Raw genomic sequence first — 16,982 nt, 5'->3', positions numbered from 1 at the left:
AGCAGACTTTTAATGTTATTGGGATATAAATCCTGAGGAAATGACAGCTTTTTTGCCGTTATCCCGAAGATGACAACATGCAAAACTGCTGCATCATGCAAATGCTGATGAGCACATTCAAGCTAAGAGTCAGCAACGAGGCGGCAGAATCTTTGAACCCCCCCCCCCCTGAGGCTCTGAGCACCAAACTCAAACTGAGATGACTGGTTGTAAACCAATTTAACAATGCACCATGAAGGAGAAGGTGGACTGCTCTACATCGTTATTCTCTGGAAGAGTGCAGTTGAACATTTCACAGGAAGTCACAGTGGCCGATGAGATTTTCTTCAGGAGCCCATTTCTGAGCATTAAAACCAAACACAGCAGAGCCTTTGTTTACTTTTTACACCTGCCTAAATCATGAACATTTCAGCTAGCTATACTCAATTAATTACTCAAGACACAATTCTTCAGATTTTGCAAAAAGAGCTGCGGGAGCACACCTTGAACAGTTTGCCCAGTCATAACAAGGTCACACATACACATACAACCAAGGAATCCCATACAAGTTTGGGACAATTTGAAAAGTTTGGACCGGTTGTAAGATGCCGTAGAAACCTGGAGACAACCCACACATGTCCTGCACGGGGTCTTAACCATAACTCATGCGAGAGTGCTAACCCCTGCACCACCAGAAAACCCTGCAAAGAAAGTAATTTTTACCAAAATAAGTCATTTATTGTTCTATAATACTCAATTATTTTCAGTTTAGTTTCTATTTGTTTGAACAAACTGTACTTCGGTGACAAGAGAAATTGAGTGCTTATGACGATGCATGAATGCATATGTAATGTAACTGTAGTGTAAATTGATTATGGGTTGTAAGTTCTAGCAAAAAGTATAGGTCTGGATGAGTGGCATGTAACTGGAAATGCATTTGTGCATAACTTATCAAGTCGACTTCATAAGTATGTCTTGGTGATATGAACAAAGAGCATTGGGGGAATTTGAAAAAGCTTATTGTCTAAACATAACAGTAAAGAACAGCTTTAAACATATAACATGGCCTTAGTGGTCACTGAATAGTTTTTTTTATGTTTTGTGGGAAAAACTCATGTAGACTCTGAGTTAAATCAGCATTCTTCAACATTTTTATTTCACTTCCACTTAATTAAATTATTAATTTCCTTCAGATTACAAAGTCAGCGCCTCATAGTGTAAAATAATCAATACATATTCATATGTTTTTAAACATTGTTTGTTGGCAAAAAAAAAAGTGGTTAACCTTTACCAACTATTGACAGAAAATGAACTGCATGTCTAATTTCATAAAATGCAGCAAAACTACTGTGGGTTCAGATTTTTACTGTTTCGTCAAAGAATGAAAAGTGGCATGCTGTGATGATGCTTTAATATTCTTAATCTATAAAGGCTCTTCACCATACAAAACATGATAAGACAGATGAAACCATATATTTATAAATTTATGGTTTCATCTGTCTTATCATGTTTTGTATGCAGCCTGCTAATTGAGAAACGAGATTCAGACGGTTATACTAAACTTTTTCTATAATATTTTTTCATTCATACCATTTTGTTGATACAAGGCGCAGTTTTAGCAATGAAATGGGGCCAATCTCATTCCATCCCTAAATTTATTGCAAACTCAAAAGTACTAATTGCATAATTTTGTGTAAAAAAAAACACTCTATAAACAGTATTTAATACTTGTTATCTACTATTTAAACCTTAAACGATTCAAAAAGTCTTATTTCCACTTTGGATTCCTGAACAACAAATTTGGCACAAAAAAAAATACAAGTTGGTTAAAAATGACTAAAATTTATATTCAGCTAAGAATTAAGGTGGATTTTTGTTCAACCTAGTGGGAAAAAAGTTGTTTAACACTAGAAGTGGTTAAACCCAATATTTTTTATGTCTCCAAATAAAAATCCAATGACTTTTTTTTAGAACCTGACAGAACTTTACTGCAACAGTTTCCATCATCCAATCATTTCTGCATTATTTTTTTTACTTTATTTATTAATTTATTTTTTTCAAAATTGGAACCTATTTAGGATAGATACTCCAATAGGATAATTTATCCAATATCAAGGATTATTTAAAACTTTATAAATAGTTTGTCCCTTTCCATGAAAGCGAGAGAAAACAGACACAATTTCAAACAGGACCTGCGTGTGCCCTTTGCAGTTAACTAGTGACGATGTCAATCATGGCTGCGGGTGACGCTGTTTGTTGGACGTCACAATAACAAATTAGCATCTGCCAGAGGTTGTCAGACGAAGTACCACAGAGCTGGGTCAACGGCTGCCCACAGTGTGGTTAAAGTAGCTGCCAAGTTAACAGAAGAAAAGAAAAAAAAATAATAATAAGACCACAGCTTGATTAGGAAAGCATTCAAAGCAGTTTTATTCCAGGCTGGAACAACATTTTCTAAACCATTCATGAAAGTAGATGTGATTCTGTTTGTGCTACTGTTTGAGCTTTAAATGTGATTAATTGTATTTTTCATAGATGCAACAAAGTCTAAAGATACTTTTAAAGCAGAATGATGTATTTTCTTTTTTAAGCAACTTTCTGCATTGACTACACATCTGTGTGTCTTTTTGAGTAAACCACCCCCATTTAATCAAGATGAGTAAAAAAAAATACTTGTTTTAAAAAATCTGAATTATAAATAAGCTTCATGGTGTTTAAAAGATAAACCTTTTTAATCTACACAACTAAATTTACAACATATACAGTTGTCCATGACTTTATGGCGGTGTGCCTCTCGCTGTTTCGCTTATCTTTGAGTCTTCTGAGTCCTGATTGGCTGTGACAATCAAGGTCCTCTGTAGAGTGTCTCCTGTACAGAATTCTTTCAGTTTATCAAATTTACACAAATATGTTATTGCTAGATGATCTTTGTCTTTTTCTACAGTTATGGACTTATTTTTCTGGTTTGAACATTCAAAATGTTAAAGACCCACTCCTATTAAAATTGTGTTTTTGGTGTTTTTACCATGCTCTTGTAGCATTTTCCTCATGTATAACGGAAAAAAGGATTGAATCTATGGTTCTGAGTTTTATTTATTCAAATTGTTGTGAATCAGGAACAGACGAAAAAAGGCCATTTGACAAAGGTTATAGCTGCTACATAAAATCCCCAATCGGCATGCCAAGTTCCCTGCTCCGCTCCATTCTGATGCATCCCCTCGCAGACAAATGGATAGTCTATACTGGCTCAAAACTCTATAGCTGGATAGCAAGGCAATGGCAGGTCGGGGGGGATGAGGGGCTGTAACTTGCAGAAGAGAGTGTAAACAAAGGGAGAATGGGAAATGAAAGCAGACTCACTCTGCACCAACGGTCCTGCCCACAACTTGGAGGTGATTTTCTGATGAGCTACCACGGCTCTGGATAAATGATGTCCTAGAAAACCACAGTTTTTTTTTTTTTTTTTATTTAGCCTAAACACAGCATAATCATTATTAAAAGACCACTGGGAACGCTTTAAAAATAATTCAAAAGTGGATCAGATTAGGACTTTAAGTCAGAGAAAAGTGTAAAAATGTTTGTCTTTTTGAGAAAAGTGTATAAAGAGTGTAGTTAGGGGTTCTACAGCCTCAAAATATCTGTAAACGTACTTCACGAACGTTTTTAGAACATAACCTTTGCGACAAATGAGGCAAAAACGACACTGAAATCCAGACGCATTTTCATGTAGACTGGTAGAATCAGACTTTTACTTATCCAGTTATGCTGTTAAAACACATTAGATAGCTCCATTTTCTGGTCATATTTCAGGATAATTACACAATTGATTTTGATTTATAATGTCGGTGAGGGTTCCCTTTTATTAGAGCAACTTGAAATAATTATTTTTGGTTTCTCAAGTGTTCTATAAATTTTGAAGAATAAGAGTCTGATATGACAACCTTTTTGTGCAATTGTATCTTATGTTTTTCATCCATGAGTAAAAGGATCAAGTATGAGTGACACAAATCTGACAGCAGGGTTACATGTCTGGCTGAAACTTCAACATTGTGTTACAACGTCTATGCACTCAAGTGCACTTATTTTCCCGCCTGTAGGTAAAAAATAACAAAATCAATTCAATTACGTCAATTACCTTTTTTTATACAGCCCAATATTAATAACATGGTTGTCTCAATGGGCTTCATACCAGTAATTGTAAGAACATAAAATCAGTCATAAAATATAACTGTAATTGCTAAATTAAACTAAACTAAACAGACTAGTCTAAACTGAGCATCCCTGCCCCTTAGACACTCCTTCTCAGTAAAGAAAAACTCCTGAAAAAAAAAGAAACCGATTCTGGGAAAAAAAGAAAAAACTTCAGGGATGTCCACACGAAGGAGGGATAACTCTCCAAGGACGGACAGGCCACGTACCAGAACCTCTAGATAAGGATTTGTCATGGTGCCTCTGTCAGACTCCTCCCCCTCCCCTCTCTGCTTGGCTCCTGACTCATCACAGCTACGTCCACTCACCTCATCAGCCGCCTACCTTCTTAAGGGGATCCAGGACCAGTCTCCAGTGCCAGATCGTTGCTCCTCTATGGTGCTTAGTATGGTCACCTCGCTCACAGCTACTGCTGTCAAGCTCTCGCCTAAGTCTCTGTTCTCCGTCTGTCCACAGGAATCCGTTACTACGAGTGGGCGCCTGAGTCATCTTCGCTTCTGGAACCAAGCCTCAGAATTCTCCCGGTCACACCAACGAGCCTCTGCCGACTCAAGCCGCACCAACCGCCGCCGATTCAAGCTAATCCACCAGTGACGCCACGGGCTGCAGACACATTCAATCATCTTCGTGGGAATCTCTCGGACGTGACTACTCCACCCAAACATCTACAAAACCTAGAACCGAACATTAAAACTCATAACCCATCATCTACTCGCCTGTGTATTCTTCCGGTTTCCAGCGTTTGGGTCTGTTTTCCCGCTAGCCATGACAGAACGATCTGGCCAGACTCCTGACCCAGCTGATCCGGAAGGGTTGAGACTCGCCGTAACCCAACAGGGAATAATGCTCGGACGCCAAGCTGATGCCCTTTCGCAGATGGCTGCTGCTCAACAGGACCTTTTTCTTCGCCTGGACGGTATGGCACAAAAGCTTCATGAACTAACCGGACAATCTTCTCACGCCACAGCCGCTACCCCCCATACCTCCGGCAACGGCCCGGAAACTTCCGCATCCGGGTCCTCCGCCGCTTCCGAAAACTTCCGTCTGCAACCGGAACCATTCTTGGGTGACGTCGAAGCTTGCGGAGGTTTTGTGCTGCAATGTCAACTAATTTTTCAACAAGCTCCTAGATATTACCAATCTGACCTTAGTAAAATCACACTAGTAATTAACTCTTAGGAACAAAGCACTCCAATGGGCTCAAGCCTTTGTTTCATCTAACCCCATCTCGCATCTTACGTATGATAGATTCATTAATGAGTTCAGGCTTATTTTCGATCAGCCTCGTAAGCAGGAAAAGGCCACCCGTCGTCTGCTCAGTTTAAAACAAAACAATAGGTCAGTAAGTGACCATGTGAAAGATTTTCGTATCTTAGCCGTCGAAGCAGGTTGGCCCGATCTCGCCCTTAAAGGCATCTTTTACCAGTCGCTAAATGAAAGAATCAAAGATCATCTCTGTTCACAACCAGAAGCACGTACTTTTGAGGAGCTGGTCACAGCGGCACTCCGTTCTGACCTCCGTTTGCGTGAACGTCAACGAGAAAGACCCCCAACTACTCGTATTACAACCCACAATTCATTCATGATTCCCACGCCAGACTCATCTTTTCGTACGGAGAACACCATAACTCAAAAACCTCCCGAGGAGCCTATGCAGATAGGCCATTCAAAACTCACTGAAGAGGAACGTCGTAAGCGCAGAGAGGAAGGTTCTTGCTTCTACTGCGGAAACCATGGGCATCTAGTCCACGCCTGTCCACGCCGTTTAAACTCCAAGACCCCCCGCTAAAAGCCAAATCGCGGGGGGATCCAAGCGGTAAAAACTCTGATGCCGTTTCTCTGTGTATACCTGTTAAACTCTGTTTACAAACCCAAGTATATGATTCACGTGCTTTAGTTGATTCTGGTGCCGAGCAGAGCCTCATAGATCAACAATTGGTTAACCAGCTATCCATACCCTCAGAACCTCTGGACGTACCCATTGAAGCTTCAGGCCTGGGTGGCCAACACCTTTCACGAATAACTCATCGCACCAAGCCACTATTACTCATTTCTTCAGGTAATCATAGAGAAACCATTCAACTTCTGATCACGCAATCTACTCATACTCCTATTGTGTTGGGGTACTCCTGGTTAAAACAACATAACCCACAGTTCAACTGGGCACGAAGAACCATTAACCACTGGAGCCCCTATTGCCTGGCCAATTGCCTACAGTCAGCCATTCCTACTACGGCTCTCTTTCTGCCCATGAAGACTCTTGTGAGATTGACCTTTCCAAGGTTCCGTCTTGTTACCACGACCTTAAAACTGTTTTTTGTAAGATCAAAGCTAGCGCGCTTCCACCCCACCGTCCCTATGATTGCGCAATACATTTATTACCTGGTGCCACTCTCCCTAAAGGGCATTTATTTAACTTATCTGGTCCTGAAAGACTGGCTATGGAGAATTATGTTCAAGAAGCCCTTGCTTTGGGACACATTCGACCATCCTCCTCTCCTGTGGGGGCCGGATTCTTTTTTGTTGAAAAAAAAGATAAAACCCTCCGTCCCTGTATCGACTACCATGAATTAAATCAAATCACCATAAAGGACAAGTACTCTCTACCGCTCATTTCGTCTGTTTTCGATTCGATCCAAGAAGCCCGGATTTTCACTAAATTGGATCTTAGAAACGCCTACCACTTAGTCAGAATTAAGGATGGAGATGAATGGAAGACGGCTTTCAACACGCCACTGGGGCACTACGAATATCTTGTGATGCCATTCGGCTTAACCAATGCTCCAGCCGTCTTCCAGCGGATGGTTAACGACGTCCTCCGGGACTTCCTCAACCGTTTTGTGTTCATCTACCTAGATGATATCTTGATCTATTCCCACAACCAAGCCCAACACAAACTTCACGTCCGACAGGTTCTGGAACGGCTACTAGAAAATCAACTCTATGTCAAACATGAGAAATGTGAATTCCACGTCAACACGGTGCAATTTCTTGGCTACATTATTGAGGCAGGATGAATTCGCCCTGACCCCGCTAAAATTGAGGCCGTCACTAACTGGGAGCCACCCGAAAACCGCAAGAAATTGCAACAATTTCTCGGATTCGCAAATTTCTACAGGCGCTTTATAAGGAATTATAGCAGCATTGCAGCCCCCCTCACGCAACTAACCTCTGTTAACCGTCCCTTTCAGTGGACCCCAGAAGCACAGCGAGCCTTTTCTAAACTCAAAGAAATCTTCGTCTCTGCACCTATACTTATTCAACCCGACCCTTCCCGGCAATTCATAGTGGAAGTTGATGCATCTGATTCAGGGGTAGGAGCGGTATTGTCACAGAAAGAAGAAGGTTCTGGAAAATTGAAACCATGTGCTTTTTTCTCCCGCAAGCTTTCTCCAGCCGAACAAAATTATGATGTTGGCAATCGGGAGTTATTGGCCATCAAGCTGGCTTTGGAAGAATGGCGTCACTGGTTGGAAGGAGCCGAACAACCATTCATCGTATGGACCGACCATAAGAACTTGGAATATCTCAGGACCGCCAAGAGACTAAACTCCAGGCAAGCTCGTTGGTGCCTCTTTTTTGACCGGTTCCAATTCACTATTACTTACAGGCCCGGCTCTCGAAATGTTAAACCCGATGCCCTCTCCCGGAAGTACAGCCCCATTGAACGCGAATCCACCACCATTCTTCCCCCCACATGTATCATTGGAAATCTCATCTGGGACGTGGAATCTAAAGTCATGCAAGCCCAAGGTGAGGAGCCTAACCCTCCTCCAGTCCCCAGGGGCACACTGTTTGTTCCCCCAACACTCCGTTCTGACGTCATCTCCTGGGGACACACTTCCCGTGTGGCCTGTCACGGAGGGGTCCACCGCACTCTCAAACTAATTAGGAGGAGGTTTTTCTGGCCCTCCATGGGCAAGGACGTCCGGGAATATGTAGCTGCATGTTCTACGTGTGCCCGTTCCAAAACCTCGTCTTCCGCTCCTGCTGGCCTCCTCCATCCTCTGCCCACACCTAAACGCCCTTGGTCCCACCTTGCAATTGACTTCGTCACTGGTTTGCCTCCTTCCCAAGGTAACACAGTCATATTCACAGTCATTGATCGATTTTCTAAGATGGCTCATTTTATCCCATTACCTCAACTGCCTACTGCCACTGAAACCGCTGATGTCATTGTCAACCATGTCTTCCGTCATCATGGGATTCCAACTGACATAGTCTCTGACCGTGGTCCTCAGTTCGTTTCTCAGGTCTGGAAGGCTTTTTGCTCTGCCTTGGGGGCCCACGGTCAGTCTCTCATCCGGTTATCATCCTCAATCTAACGGCCAAGTGGAGAGAGCTAACCAGGAACTGGAGGCAGCCTTGCGCTGTCTGGCGGCACAGAACCAACAGGACTGGTCCCAGTATCTGGTTTGGATTGAGTATGCTCATAACACTCATCCCTCTTCCGCCACTGGGATTTCCCCGTTCGAAGCCGCCCTCGGGTACTCACCACCTCTGTTTCCATCACAGGAACTCGATCTGGCAGTGCCCTCAGTTCAACACCACCTCCAGCGCTGTCAACGCGTTTGGGACCAGACTAGGGCAGCTCTCCTCCGCACCAAGGAGAGCAACTGCCGTCTCGCCGATCGACGCAGGGTGGTGGGACCCGACTACCAACCTGGTCAGAGGGTCTGGCTCTCGACTCGCAATATCCCCATTCAAGCCTCATCACGGAAACTGGCGCCACGATTCATTGGACCCTACGTCATTGACAAGATTGTCAACCCCACCTGTGTCCGTCTCCGTCTACCTAAGGCTCTCAAGGTACATCCTTCATTCCATATCTCCCAAGTCAAGCCCGTTTTGGACAGTCCTCTGTGCCCGCCGTCCGCTTCCCCGCCACCCGCCCGTATCATCGACGGCGCCCCTGCCTTTACGGTCAGTCGGGTTTTGGATGCCCGGCGTAGGGGTCGCGGATTCCAGTTCCTGGTGGACTGGGAGGGTTACGGTCCGGAGGAGCGATCTTGGATCCCCCGCTCACTCTTCTTGGATCCTTGGATCCTATTGAGGACTTTTACCGGGCCCACCCGGATCGTCGCCCTGGACCGCCTGGAGGCGGTCGTTGAGGGGGGGGTACTGTCATGGTGCCTCTGTCAGACTCCTCCCCCTCCCCTCTCTGCTTGGCTCCTGACTCATCACAGCTGCGTCCACTCACCTCATCAGCCGCCTACCTTCTTAAGGGGATCCAGGACCAGTCTCCAGTGCCAGATCGTTGCTCCTCTATGGTGCTTAGTATGGTCACCTCGCTCACAGCTACTGCTGTCAAGCTCTCGCCTAAGTCTCTGTTCTCCGTCTGTCCACAGGAATCCGTTACTACGAGTGGGCGCCTGAGTCATCTTCGCTTCTGGAACCAAGCCTCAGAATTCTCCCGGTCACACCAACGAGCCTCTGCCGACTCAAGCCGCACCAACCGCCGCCGATTCAAGCTAATCCACCAGTGACGCCACGGGCTGCAGACACATTCAATCATCTTCGTGGGAATCTCTCGGACGTGACTACTCCACCCAAACATCTACAAAACCTAGAACCGAACATTAAAACTCATAACCCATCATCTACTCGCCTGTGTATTCTTCCGGTTTCCAGCGTTTGGGTCTGTTTTCCCGCTAGCCATGACAGGATTAGCTTATCTTACTCTGCAACTACATGTTTGAATAGTGTAGCAGATGGGCTTCATTCAGATGGAGTTGGGGGATGGCTGTGGGGTGTGAGACGAGCAAGAGGCAAAGGCCATGGCCAAGTACAGGAGCACGGACGAACCAACTGAAATCCCTCCCCCAAAGGGAAGTGGGGAAGACTCTACCCAAGACATGGGTATTGGCTGCACGAATCAGGCAGTTTATGCCAATCGACACACCCCCATCATTTAACTTCTGTTAACTTGCTTTAGTCAATTATTTTCCCCTTGGGTAAGGCTTCCTAGCACATTTCCATTACACAAGTCTTCCAAAAATGCATGCAATATGGTAAGGATACATGCAATGATCTGCAGTGATTCAGAAGAGTGGAGCAATTTTAATACTTTGTGGTGAATTAACAAAAAAAAAAAAGTGCATTAGCCGACATTCATTATGCAAGGCAATGACTCATAAGTAATGGGCAAAATTGCTAGCTCTTTGCAATCCATTATTGTGACCAATTTGCACACTGGCTAAATAGAAAAGGGTAAAATGGGGTGGAAAGAAGAATAGGATGAGACTAGTCTGTGCCATAGATGCACATTCATGCATATCCACCAAGAAGCTAACTTTAACATTCTTTTTATTTTTAGCTAAAAAGTGTCATCATTACTCCACAAAAAATTGGGATCTTTTTTTTTCTTGTCTGTGAGTGTTTGAGTGTGTCTGGTAGTTTACATCAGCATGCGGATGTTGTGACTGAATGAGCAGTCAGATTTATTCACTGCCACTTAGAAGCAAAATCAGACTGCAGCTCAACTTGCTGGAGGCCATGCAAGTTATTACAAAAAATAATCTGAGCCACACTAAGTCTCTAAATGAAGCGAGGGCAAATGAGGGCAACAAAAGCTGGGGGAAAGTGGAGGAATGGAAACAAAGTAGGGCAGAGGGAAAGGGAAAGGACAAGGCAAAGTGAAAAGGGTTTGAAAGTCGGAAATTATTAGGTTGATGGTAGAATGGTGGGTAAAATTAACCTCCATCCAAATTAAAAACGTTCACCTTTAGTCTTATCCTTAACCTCATTAGTACTCGGAGAAGGAAAACTCAGCTCTTGACATATCTAAACCAAACCTTACCATGTAAAAAACTACAAACAAAAAAAAGAAAAACGAGGAAAATACTAAAGGAGTTGAATTATATGCATTTGCATATTTTCACTCCCTTTCAAGCAATTTATCAAACATATAAACATCATTGGGTGGGACTTGTTTTTTTATTTTGATTGCTTGAGATGAACCAATTCCAAAAACCAAGACATAGAAAAAGTCCTATTCGGTCATCTTGTGATCTATTCTAAGTGTTCCAAGTAGTCTTTTAACTATGATTATGCTGTTTTTTGGCCAAACTGCAAAAAACGGTTTCATTTTCTAGGACATAGTTTCTGCGACTGTTGGCGCAGAGTGAGCCCACACCCACTTCCTATCACCCACGTGTTCTCTCCTAGCTAGCTCTGAGTCACAACACTAGGTCAGACGAAAAAGAGAAAGATGTTCATAGATCTGGTGCTTTGGAATGGAGCAGAGCAGGGAGATTTTGACCCTCCCAACATATTTTCTATGCTACAATTTTTTTAAACAGCATTTTTTTATGGAGTATGTCTTTAAAACTTAACATGAAATGATCAGATATTTTTCTTTCTTGTTCCCACATCCAAATCCAATAACCAAACTTAAATCATACTAAAACATAGAAGTAAGAACCTGATATAGACTTAGTGTCCACAGTGAGACAACCAAAAGGTGAAAAACCATAAAAATAATGAATCCTACAATGTTGCTCTCCGACTCATTTTACTTTAACAAAAGTTGCATCTTAAATATGAAATGCAATGTTTGTGTATTAAAATTCTAACTCTGTCTCTACAACGTTGTTTGCAATTTAGAACAACAGGAAACACTAATTAGGCAGTTATTACACTAACATGCTAATATATGGAAATTAATGAGGGAACGTGTTTTCAATTCCTCCTGTTTGCCCTAACAACAAACCTAACCAAAACTCTGACAAAGGGAAATTGTAAGGTTCCTGTGAACATTTGAGGTACCCCAACAGAAGAAAAGAAGCCAAACTGTCAATCAAAGGCAGGGTGACCTATAATCTTTTGCATAATGTCATGGTCTGGCTGGAAGAAATGAGAATAACTGACCCTTTGAATGCAAAATCACATTTGCTGCAAATGCATCAAAGCAAGTCTGTGAAAGCACCTCTGCATAACAAGTTCCTTCACTTTCAGGGTCATTAATTTATCAGTCAGATAACATATAGTTTGTTTTCTCTGGTTTTCATTTCACCAGCAGTAGTTATTACAGGTTGTTAAAGAATAAAATAGCTGCCACGCTAATGAGCTGCAATTAACTTTAATTGCGTTATTAGACAGCAAGCAATACAATGTTTTTTATGAGATATTCAGCTCCGGGCTAAGAGTCAGATTTTGATACACAGGTTTGAGCAGAGAAGATTGTTTCAGTTGAGAGTTGATTCACAGGAAGATTTATATTTCCTTTAAGGGTCAAAGAATTAGCTGGGGGCCACTGACACAGCTCTATGTGGTAACCTTTTAAATGATTACAAAAACGATGGGGGCGCTTGAAAAGTGAGCAGAAGTGCAACCCCAGCTGAGGTTCAGAAAACAAAGGAGGACTTGGGGAAGGAGCTGATCCCGTAAACTGAGTGTCGCATTTTGTTTTGGGGGCTGTTTCCTCTATGACAAAATCAAATTTGACATTTGCACTCCTAGGGGGAAAATGGAGGTATACAATTGAGTTAGCTCCTGTGATGGGTTTTTGTGTTGAACCCCGACATGGCAGCACTTTAATCTAGAGCTCAATTAATTCCACTGCTTAGTGCCACACCGTATAAAGCCCCATTTTCTGATATTAGATCAGATTTACACTGCAACTTAAAAACCACACAGAAATTTTAGCAAAAAAAAGATGGGATTTTCTGTTTGTTTCTCCGTTCTGCCAACAGAAAAACAGCAAAGTGCATGCCACGGGAAAAGGGTTGAAAAAGAAATTAATAAAAATCAACAGTCTCTTAAAATCAATCAAAACGTTACATTGATCTTAGCTAATCATGGTAACTCATCACATTAAAAAGATAGTCATTCATTCGTGTATCTTCTAAACCTGTTTTGTCCCTTTCGGGGTCATGGGGCTGCCAGAGCCTAGACCGGCCAAGCAGGATACACCCTGGACAGGTCGTCAGTCTGACACACCCATACACATCTACATTCACCTAGGGAGTATTTAGAGTAACCAATTAACCTATGAAGCATGTTTTTTGGACAGTGGAAGGTAGGAGGAGTCCTAGGAGAAAACTCAGGCATGCACGGGGAGAACATGCAAACTCCACACAGAAAGGTTTCCTGTTAGTGAGTCTGGTTCAAGTCCCCCAGCTGGGACTTGAACCGGGGTCTTGCTGTGAGACAAGAGCGCTAACCACTGCGCCACCGTGCAGCCCTAAAGAATATAGTCATTGTTTTTAATCTTTAATGGAGAAAATGTTTGAAGCTTTGAAGATACCAAAGCTACAGTCACCAAACTTTCCCACATGACTAAATGTTAACTATTTTTTCCTATTTTATTTAATCACTCATGCTAATTCACAGATAGTGCACTGTTTGCGTGTTTAATGATAAAAGAACGTGAATAAAATCAAAATATGGACCAACTTGGATCTGTTTAGTACATTTTTTTTCTCAAATGTTTTACAACGGTATCAGATTGGGACTCAGTATCAGCAGATACTCAAAATCAAACAAATAAGAATTAAAAACAAATGTTCTGCCCAAGACATCCCTAATCTTCATACACATAAATTACTCTGAATGGGACCTTTCTACCTTTGTCAAGTTAGTCATTTTTTTTTTTCAAACCTGCTTCCAATTGGAATTCAAAAGGTGAGAAATCTTTTTTGAGAAGCTAAAAAAAAGTGTTTAATTTAATGTTGTGCTTAATATAATATCTATGCTTGATTCTACACTGTGGTTGTTTCCAAATGTATTTAGCTTAAGGGCCTTTGTTGAAAACCAGCTCTTCCAACATAATGGAAATGGAGTTAGCACCAAGGGGCTCCTTTTGTGTTTTTCTTCCACTCAAGGATAACTGTGACTCGATGATTCATTAAACACTTTGCATCCTTTTTTGATCAGTCATATTGAATAAACTGCCTGCATAAGTAGGCATATGTTTCAGTTGAAAGTCCTCTCTAAAACAAGCTCTCCAGCGCAATACATGAACATACAGAGCACACACTCAAGGCAATCCCATGAGGTAACCCAATGAAAGCACTGCAGTTTGAAAATTACAGCAAGTTTGTCAAAGACGGCACTCCAGTGTGTTTTTATTCCCCTGGTTTTTTTTTATTTTATTTTTTATTATTGAAGCAATTTACTTGATGGCAGCAAAAAAGCATTCCCATTGTTTTTAATAAGGTATCTGCAATTCAAATGGCGAGGTTCTCAGTAAATGAATAATTTCATGTATTATGAAATGAATATTTTTGTGTCTTTATGAAAAAAAGTATTTTTAGCTTTTTTTAATTTTTCTAGTTTAGCCAAAACACAAAAAAAAACTCTTTGGTTTTCAGGGGGGAAAGGAGCGTTAACACATACAGAATAATTTCAATATCACTGTTTATTTAAATGGTTTTTACTGTGGGGCTCTACCAAGCTGTGAGGTTCACTGCTGCATTAGGATCATTAAATAATATATATCTTCTAATTAATAGTGTATTAGCTGAAAATAACCGGTGTATGTTGATCAGCGTGTGGCCGCCTGCTGACGAAAAGGCTGATTATTCGAGCTTCCAGGGTCACAGTTGGACCACAACTGACTCTAATTAGAGGCCAGCTCTGGCGTGGCTTAATTAGAGGAGTGCACTCTGGTTGTGCACCGACATCTCTCTTAGACATACAGTATCTTCATATTGCACTGAGCTTGGTAGCATTATTGAAAACTTGTTTTTGAGCTAGAAGTTGGGCTTGTAACAAGCACCTGACAATGATACAGATTATATTCTACATACATGTTTTAAAGTTGGTAAAGTATTCTTTTAAAGGCCCACTCAAATTAAAATGTAATTCTGGTGACTTTATCATGTTCTTTGTCATGGTCAGAACACGAGACGGACCCAGATGCTGGAACCCAGTACGAGGAGACAGGTAAGTGGATAAATGTAATTTAATGTCACTGAATATGGCGAAGGCTTGGAGGAGCGTGGCTAGGTCGAGACTAGAAGGCGTGGCTTTGAGCGTGGTGGAGAAGCCCGAGCGAGCTGTAGCTCTTGCTGACAGAGGTGCAGCTGCAGCGCTACTGGAGATCTTGAGAGTGGTGTGACTGAAGGTCTTGAGGAGGGGTGTTGCTGGAGTTCTTGTGAGTGGCAAGGCTGGAGGACCAGTGTAGCCGGAACCAGTGCGTGCTGTGGCCGAAGAGTGTCGGCGTCTGGGAGGTAGCTGCAGCTCAAGGTGGTGTAGGTTCCAGGTGACAATCGTGGCATGACAAAACCTGAGGCACAAGACAAAAGAGGTTAGCGTGGTTCTAGGCAAGGGAGCCAGACGTGGAGCACTGAATGACTAGGCACCATCAGGGTTAACGAACTGGCGAAGACTCTTGGAGTTGGGTCTCCTTAAGAAGCAGGTGAGTTGATGAGTTGATTGGTCACAGCTGGAGTCAGGAGCAGAGCAGGGCTGGAAGGGGGAGGAGACCGGCAGGCACCATGACAGTACCCCCCCGTCAACGACCGCCTCCAGGCGGTCCCGGACGCCGATCCGGGTGGGCACGGAAGAAGGCAGTGACGAGGGAAGGGTCGAGGATGAGAGAACGGGAGACCCACGAGCGTTCCTCAGGCCCGTACCCTTCCCAGTCCACCAAATACTGGAAGCCACGGCCACGGCGGCGAACGTCCAAAATCTTGGAGACCGTGAAAGCCGGAGCGCCGTCAATGATACGGGCGGGCGGAGGGGAGACGGAAGGCGGGCACAAGGGACTATCGACAAAGGGCTTAATTTGTGAGACGTGGAATGACGGGTGCACCTTAAGGGCTGCCGGCAACTTGAGGCGAACGCAGGCAGGGTTGATGATTTTTTCAATAATGTAGGGGCCAATAAAGCGGGGAGCCAACTTCCTGGAAGTGGACTGCAAAGGGATGTTCTTGGCAGACAGCCACACCTTTTGACCGACCTGATAAGCGGGTCCCACCACCCTGCGACGATTGGCTGATCTGCAGTTTCGTTCATTGGTTCGGAGCAGGGCTTCTCTGGTCTGGTTCCACACCCGCTGGCAACGCTGTAAATGGTGTTGGATCGACGGAACCGCCAGATCCAGTTCCTGAGAAGGAAACAATGGAGGAGAATATCCGAGCGAGGCTTCAAACGGTGAGACCCCTGTGGCAGAGGAGATATGGGAATTATGGGCGTATTCAATCCATACAAGAAACTTCGCCCAGTCAGTTGGGTTTTGGGCAGCCAGACAGCGAAGGGATGCTTCCAGCTCCTGATTGGCCCGTTCCGCTTGCCCGTTGGTTTGGGGATGGTACCCGGAGGATAGACTGGTGGTGGCACCCAGAGCGGAACAGAAGGCCTTCCAAACTTGGGAAACAAACTGTGGACCCCTGTCGGAAACGATATCGCTAGGGATCCCATGAAATCGAAAGACATGTTGGACTAAGATATCAGCAGTACTGGTGGCGGTAGGTAGTTGGGGCAGTGGAATGAACTGAGCAGCCTTGGAGAAACGGTCAACAACAGTGAGTATAACTGAATGACCTTGGGAAGGGGGTAAACCCGTAACAAAATCAATGGCGATGTGAGACCATGGTCTGTGCGGCGTAGGCAGGGGCCGCAACAGTCCTGAAGGCGGAGAGTTGGAAGATTTGGACCGTGCGCAAGTAGCGCAGGCGGCCACGTACTCACGCACATCCTTCTCCATATTCGGCCAGAAGAACCTCTTCCTGATGAGATTGAGGGTGCGGTAGATGCCTCCATGACAGGCTATACGGGAATTGTGGCCCCAAACTAGCACGTCTGACCTGAGAGAGGTGGGAACGTAAAGGATGCCGTTAGGACAGGGA

General features: G+C 43.5%; 3 long non-coding RNA genes across 3 annotated transcripts; 2 read left to right on the top strand and 1 right to left on the bottom strand.

The window, feature by feature from the left end:
• Window positions 1-4,512: 4,512 nt before the first annotated feature.
• LOC105355858 lies at window positions 4,513-4,895 on the top strand. Its single transcript, XR_910180.3, has 2 exons — window positions 4,513-4,566; window positions 4,645-4,895. It is a non-coding gene; the product is annotated as an uncharacterized LOC105355858 (long non-coding RNA).
• Window positions 4,896-9,404: 4,509 nt separating this feature from the next.
• On the top strand, window positions 9,405-9,787 carry LOC110013554. The gene is made up of 2 exons (XR_002874838.1): window positions 9,405-9,458; window positions 9,537-9,787. It is a non-coding gene; the product is annotated as an uncharacterized LOC110013554 (long non-coding RNA).
• A 5,289-nt stretch (window positions 9,788-15,076) lies between these two features.
• Window positions 15,077-15,680, bottom strand: LOC105355857. Its single transcript, XR_910179.2, has 2 exons — window positions 15,495-15,680; window positions 15,077-15,418 (listed from the first exon to the last, which is right to left on the bottom strand). It is a non-coding gene; the product is annotated as an uncharacterized LOC105355857 (long non-coding RNA).
• Between the last annotated feature and the right edge of the window lie 1,302 nt (window positions 15,681-16,982).

This window comes from Oryzias latipes, chromosome 2 (assembly GCF_002234675.1).
Source record: "Oryzias latipes chromosome 2, ASM223467v1".
NCBI classification, from domain to species: Eukaryota; Metazoa; Chordata; class Actinopteri; order Beloniformes; family Adrianichthyidae; genus Oryzias; species Oryzias latipes.
This window is presented reverse-complemented; position numbering and strand designations above follow the sequence as displayed.